This window comes from Tasmannia lanceolata, unplaced genomic scaffold (assembly GCF_043159265.1).
Source record: "Tasmannia lanceolata isolate RefF3 unplaced genomic scaffold, GAP_Taslan_0.1 ptg000044l, whole genome shotgun sequence".
Lineage (NCBI taxonomy): Eukaryota > Viridiplantae > Streptophyta > Magnoliopsida > Canellales > Winteraceae > Tasmannia > Tasmannia lanceolata.
Genome location: NW_027518721.1, coordinates 1,534,106 through 1,541,993, shown reverse-complemented (window position 1 = coordinate 1,541,993; position 7,888 = coordinate 1,534,106).

Sequence of the window (7,888 nt, the reverse complement as noted above, 5' to 3'; positions counted from 1 at the left end):
TAATCAAAGGATTCAGACTTTGTCCTTGCCAATTAAGAGAATGAATGAAGACATGATTAAATCACATAAGTGTAAGACGATAGACACATGATCAAAAGTTTATATGAGATCGCACAAGATTGCTTTGAAGGGTATATCAAGAATAGACTAATCCTATGAGTTCTTAGGAAAAATGGGATTTATATCATAATCCCAAAGGAAAAGCATTTAATCTTCTTACATCTTATCAGGTGTTACCTGAAGGCATCAATCATAATCCTAATATAGCTGAGTGGAGAGAGGATCTCGACTCATGACTTTGTTTGTGTACCTAAGAACCGATCGTAGCCATTGGAAGATGGACTACGGCCTAATCTAGACACAACTTGGGGTAAGGCCAAGTTGATATCCTAATCTAGGCTCACACACGTGATGTATGCGTGTTCGTATTATATGCAAGTGTGGGTTAATCTAGGGGTAAGGCCAAGAGTTCCCTTAGCGCGAATCCGTGTTCGATATACTGTACCAGTGTCTGGCGTATCAGTACGTGAACAAGCAGATCCGTTTACCCACCATGAAGGTACTAGGCTAAGAGTGGAATGCTTCTCTAGCACAGAGGCACCAGGTGATGAAATCCTAGCCAACCATGCTAGATAACACTCCGGGTTCCAAAGATAGGACATGTGTGCATGTGAGATGCAAGGATTTAAATGCAAGTGATGTAAGTGTGTGAAATAAGTTTGCGCAATCTAAGATGCCTTCAAGTTTTGTTAGATTAAGTTTGCACTATAATGTGACGAGAAAATAAAGCAAAACAGACAAACTAATCTATCAAGCATATAAAATATAGGAAAGAGTTTTCATGAGCCAATTAAAATAAATCCAAACGAGTTATCTTTTGAAATTTTAATGAAGTTAGATGGTCCCCAGCAGAGTCGCCAGTCTATGGGACCCGATCCTGCTAGAGGGGGCGCGAACGGCCTCCCTCTTTTGGTCTCTCGTATCCACGCGGTTGGCGTGTGCTTTTTATTATTGATTTAATTCATCTTTTCTGTGAACTTTGGATCACTAAAGCAATTCAAATTTCACGCAAAAGAAAATGACCAGAGTCGCCACCTAGGTAAGGGACCTAGGACCCATAAGTGACACTACAATGATCTGTGGTCTCAGAAGTTTAGATTCGTTACCTGATTACGAGAATGGAAGGTATGAAAAATTACCACCACATGCACCATTCTTGCTCGGTAATCCGGTCTTCAATTCCAAAAGTTAACTCTCTTGAATTTCTTTTAAATGACCCATTTAAACTCTTTTGATGTGCGAACTATGTGACATGCATCCTAAAATCTAATTTCAATGTAATTCCTAAATGTGTTTCTTGATTTATTGAGATTCAATCCTAAAATTCTAATTTGATAAAAAATCATAAGTGATTTAACCAATTTAATTTTAGGGTTTTAAATGAGAGAAGAAATAAAAAAACTACCCTAAAAACCCCATTGATTGTGTGTGGGGCCTACTCGTGCTCGGTATGCCATTCAAAGCTTCCAAAGCTGCCTACATTTCCAAGCCTCACTGGAATTAGAGTCGATCGTAGTTCGGTAACCAAAACTAAGCTACATGCCTAAGACATCTAGGACACCGATCTAGACTGGATTGACTGTTTCAACAGTTTTCAAGAGATTATTTAATTCAAGTTGAGTAGATTTTATTATCCTAGGGCTCAATCTAAGATGTTATATGGTCCTATCTAAGGGCAAGACATCCCTTAGACTAATGCAAGTGAACCTACATCCTAGGTAACTAGGCTTGTCCTATGGGGAAAAGGGGTAACTAGTGTAACTAGATCTATGACTCAATTGCTAATAATAGCAATCGGTCGTGATGAGACTGAACTTCCTAACTCTAGGACACCCTAAAACCCTAGGACTCAACCATGAACTAGGTTCTCCTAAAGAAGCTCTACAAGGTTCGTACGAGAGGGGGGACCATGGACAATGGTTCCAAAGAATACAATTATGAGGGTCAAACCGACCCAAGTTATTAAGTTGGGATTTTCTATTTTTTAAGGGTTTCCTATGACCTAGAAATCTGATGGTCTAAGGTTCTAAGGGTCATCTATCCCATGTTAAAGTTTGAACTCAAGAAAGAGGTTCATAGTTTATTCTCACATGCAATTTAACAGATGTATTATGATATGTTGTTACCTGGCATTTTCTCAGGATTTTCATGGACCAAAACCTTGGAGCCGACAACATATCTAATACAGGAGCTAAATGGTCATGAGTCGAATACACCGCCAAGACGACCATGAGTCCAATCCTTAAGCTTATGATTGTTCACGATACCTAGTTATGAAGGAATTTACTAATTTTTCAGGTATCACATTCATTTTAGAAAGTTATTAGTTCCTTAAATTGTTCATGATTTTTATCATTAAAATCAATTTTTAATGAATTTTATTAAATCAGGCCAGATTGGTGTCAACACATAGGAACATATGATAATAATGATCTAAAACGGTTCAAACTTCATAAGAACCTGTTCCTACCAGTAACAAATCTCAATAAATATTTTAAGGATTTTTTACACTAAAAGACTCACCTATGTCACCTCTTATGTGGTTTGAGTAGTCAAGACAGCTAGAGCCCATACAGAACTACATCTAAGTTGAGGTTCGTATTAGTGCCTTATTGAGTCATGAGTATTGTGTATACTTTGAGGAGTTCACCTATGTGCGGGTAGAGATTTGCTCTCATATGTAATCTGAAAGATTGCTAGAGCCCACAAAGAAACCTGTCATGGTAAAGAGGTTGGCTTTCAAGCCTTAATGTGGTCCGAAGTACTTTGGGTACGGGGTGTTTGATAGGAACACACTAAAGGACACACCTATGTTAGGGTGTAGATATAAGCCGTCTCCTATGAAAACTAGATGATGGGATTCCTAGAGCCCTAGCAGAACCAGGACAAACACATGGCCTCTAATGTGTTGATTGATGGTATGATAGTTTAAGACTTTGGTTCACCATGCATACACATCTTGAGTTAGTTCTTGTGTGACTACTAAATTGTTTGTGGAGTTCTAGTTCAAGACCTAGTTCACTATGAATTTTCACTTCTATTTAGAAGTCTAGTAAAGATTCAAGTCTTTAAGACATCTTTATGAAGCATAAGGACTAGAGGACTTGAGCTCTCTGAGTTTGTGGATGATTTGAAACTTGTGGGGGATTGTTGGATTTTGTATCCAAAATTAAGTTTCAAATATTAATAAAAGGTCTGAGGCTTTAAGGTGGCTTTTCATATTCCATGGTACTCCAAGAGTCATTCACAAAAGGACAAGAGAGTTAGCCTTTCTAGTTGACTCTTTGTATTTCATTAATAGTGACTCTTTGGTTTTCTCATTTTGTGGTGTGCCTTTAGTGCTCTCATTAAGTGTGATTCCAAAAAATGAAGAGACTCTTGGATAGCTTCTATTAAGGGAGAAAAAGTACAGCTTTCTAAGAGTGAGAAATGAGAAAGGAGAAAGGTTCTCTACCATTTTTGTGTGTGAGAAAGGAAAAGCCAACCAAGGGTGTGTCCCATATTTTTTGGTGTGATTTGTTCCACCATTTTGGTGTGAGATTAAGATCCACACAAGAAGCCTCAAATTGATGTGTCTGATTTGCTTAACTAGAGAAACTCGAAGCTTTGCCTTTAGGGTGCGTTTGGATCGCTGGAATAGGGAATCAGAATTGGTATCTGATACCATTTTGGGCTTTTCCGTCGTTTGGGGAAATTTACAAAATGGAATGGGAAATAAAATATGATACCGGGAGGAAAAAAGAAGGGAATTTTTTGCGCAACTTGATACCCGCCTAGAGGGGTGGTATTCTGATTCCCAAAATCAGAGAAAATTATGGCGATAATATTCTCTCGATCTTTACTGGCTTTTTTTAATCGATATTGGCTACCACCTTCCCTCTCAAGCGTAAAAAAACAACGTTGTCATCTTCGTCCCTCTCGCCCTAGTTCCCTCGGAGCTCTCTCTCGCCATTTCCAAGTACAGAAAATGGAACCCCTAATATTATGCTTTTTGTTCCCCCTCCCCCCTTCTTCTATGGTTCTTCTTTTTTTTCCTTTTTACTAGATTCTGAGATGTTTGAGAAAGATATGCCCTAGTTTTTTCATGTTAGATATCTGCATTTCTGTGGTTTTTTATTTTATTTTACAGATCATTTTTCTATGATTTTTTTGGGTTTAGTATTTTACCATGGATTCTTGTTTGATCTAGGGTTTTCTGGTTTTCTTTACCATTAACAATTGGGATTTCTGTTTACAGGAATTTTTATTTTTATATTATTAGGCTGCAAAACTGGATTCGAGCTAAAGAACTCAATATTAATTTTTGTTTGTTCTAATATTTTTTTTGGAATCTCCATTCATAACATATTCGAGATAACTTATCATGTTTCCTGCATTTTTTCTTGACCGCCCATTCTCTGCTGCTCTCCCACTCTGTAAAACCCTAGGTATGCGATTTTCTTTCCTCCATGGACTATCCTCCATGGGCCCAAGTGAAAATGTTAGGTGTCATCCTTCACAAAGACCCACCCTAGAAGTGATAATTAGTCCCAGGATCTATGGGGGTGTGGACAAAAAATAATGTAACAGGAAAATCAGCTCGAGAGGAAACATGTTGATTACCAGACAACATTCAGATTCACTTTTTTGGATTCGGAAAGAACATCAAATTGGTGGCTGAATTACTAAGGATTTATATAAAGAATAATTCCAAGCTTTTAGAACCCAAAATTTTCAATACGACATACATACATGTTCCAGTTTAAAGATCCATGTAGAAGAACATTAAAGTCATTTCAGTACTTTGGTCCTAATATTGATGTTTAGCACTTGTCTGCCTATCAATAAGAGCATTGTTTACTTATTTTATGTCCTATATTATACCTGTTCAACACAGTTATGACATGAATGATGATAATTAACTTTGGACATCTGAATTGCTTGAGTTACACAGTTTGGAGATGCGCTATAATTAAGTTGTATAATGGGCCATTTCATAGCATTTCCACCTCCTTTTGTTTATATTTTTTTTTCCTAAAAATGTATCTTTGTTTATCCACTAAGTTGTGGACTACCACATAAGCGGTTTGATAAATCAATGAACTTTTAGATTATAATGTTAATAATTTAAATTATTACAGAATTGTCTAGGTGCACTAGATGGAACTTATATCGAAGTAACTATGTTGGAGATCGACAAGCCTAGGTACCGATCAAGAAAGAATGAAATTGCCACTAATGTGTTGGGAGTTTGTTCTCAAGATTTGCAATTTATTTATGTGTTGCCGGATTCGGAGGGTTCGGCTGCCGATTCTCGAGTTCTTCGAGATGCCGTGAGTAGAAGAAACGGCTTGAAAATCCCATGTGGTAAACTACTTTCTAATTTTATAATTTATTTCATTAATGTTTATATCTATATGTGTTCTAATAAATTTATTAATTTAATTATTTAGGTTATTACTATCTTGTCAATGCTGGGTATACAAATGGACGAGGTTTTCTTGCTCCTTATCGAGCCCAACGATATCACCTCAACCTCTGGAAAGATGGAGCTGCTCTAGCTAATCATGAAGAATTTTTCAATATGAACCATTCTTGTGCTCGGAATGTGATTGAGAGATGTTTCGGACTTTTAAAAAAAACGATGGGCAATCTTAAGAAGTCCATCTTTCTACCCAATAAAGACGCAGTGTTGAATCATTATGGCTTGTTGTCTACTCCATAATTTAATACGAAGAGAGATGCCTGTAGAACGTGCATTACTAGCAGAGGTGGACGCAGAAATTTCCCGGCGCGAAGAAGATCAAATAATTAATATTGAAACGTCGAATGAGTGGAGTGCGTGGAGGGATAACTTAGCAATGCAGATGTAAAATGAGTGGAGGGCGAGTAGGAATTAGTTGATGGATGTTACATTTGTCTGAAATTTATTTTGCCTGTGTTTTTTTTTTTTTTTTTGACCTATTATTATGCATGGAACAAAGTGGAGAACTTTGCTTCTTTATCTATTATGGGTGGGACAAGTTTTGTTGTTTTTTATATTGCTCGTATATTTGAATGCTACTATTGTTTATCCTCCGTGGGCTAAATGTTCTTGTTATTTTGCATTTACATATTGGATTGATAAAATGCTTGTAGAAACTTAATTTTTTCAGAAATGGAAAGTCAATCGTTTGAGCAGTGAAGAGGACCAAGAAAAAATAAGCGTGTCATGCATGCCAATGAAGACATTGCCTTGGTTAATACATTGATTGAACTCTGCAATATTGGTTGGAAAGCTGATAATGACACTTTCAAGACTGGATACATGCCTGTCATAGAGAAGATAATGGAAACTAACTTTCCAGGGTGCGGTTTGAAAGCAAATCCACACATTGAGTCGCAGTTGAAGACATTGAAGAAACAATATAATGCCATAAGCGACATGCTTAGGACTAGTGGTTTTGGATGGAATGATACTTTGAAGTTCGCGGTGTATGACAACGATGACATATGGAATGATTAGCTGAAGGTAATTACACTTATGTTTGTTTTATATGATTAATAACTTATAATTCACGTATCTTTAACTATCTCTTCTAACATTGCAGAGTCATCCAGATGCAAAGGGACTAAGGAACAAATCTTTTCCACACTTTAAAGAACTTACTCGTATTTTTGGAAAGGATAGAGCTAACGAAGAGGGATCTCAGGCACCAGAAGATATGGTGGAGGCCATGGACAATAGGGATGGACATAATGGTCATGAACATGTGCAAGATGATGGACTAGATGATATGGACATATTTATAACTCAAGTACCGGGAGATACACCTACTGGATCAAAACATTCCAAGCAAGCTCATCGAAAGAGAAGTCGAGACAGTGACAACTTTGATGCAGCCTTTATAGAATTGGCAAAGACATTTGGGACTTTATGTAAAAAAACAGATATGAGGATGGACAAGTTGGCTAATCGCCTTAGTCATGAGCACGGCGCGTCGCAAATGAGGAGAAGTATCTATGGCGAGTTGACAAACATACCCAATCTTAGTTTGAGGGATCAACTTCGGGTAGCAACTCTGATCGGTAGTGATCCAAAAAAGACGGACATCTTCTTCAGCCTTCCGGAAGTTGCAAAAGTGGAGTGGGTCTATATGCTGCTGTAGACACCCCATTTTGACCGGGCCCTAAAAATCTCGAAATTCAATAAAATTCTCAAAATTTGAATCCCGAAATATCCGAAATCCCTAAAGAATTGAGCTCCAAACGTAAAAAAAAAAAAAAAAAAAAAAAAAAAAAAAAAAAAAAACCTTAAAATGTCCACCTATGGATTATCGTTGAAACCTTTGTGGAGCTCGAATGATCCCTGAACCCCTATTGAGACGCTTGTCAAGTTGCCTCAGTTCCCTCCCTCATTTTTTTGAAATTTGCAAAAATTATAAAATACCCTTGAATTCTTGATACTGGCACTCCTTTACGTGCACCGCTAGGCTCCAATGTGTGACCGCAACCTTATGTTGGTATTTTCGTTAGATCATCTTGTCCGTCCAAATGTAAAATGTTACCTGGAAGTTGTTACCACTCCCAAGACCACCCTGCAAATTTCTTAGTAAGCTGGGCAAAAAGCGAGCACAAGGACAAGCCAAGTTTGTGCCATTATAAAAGCATTGTAGCGTTAACATCAATGATCTTTCCAATAAGAAAAGACGAGTTGATTTTGTGCCTATATCAAATCATTGGATTGCCAATGTAATTTCCCTATATCCGAACAGCAAGTGGGTGAATCAACTACACAGGCAATGTTTAGTGGAGGACAGGAGGGTTTGAAATATATCATTTTCTATATAAAGGAGTGGTGGTTTAGCAA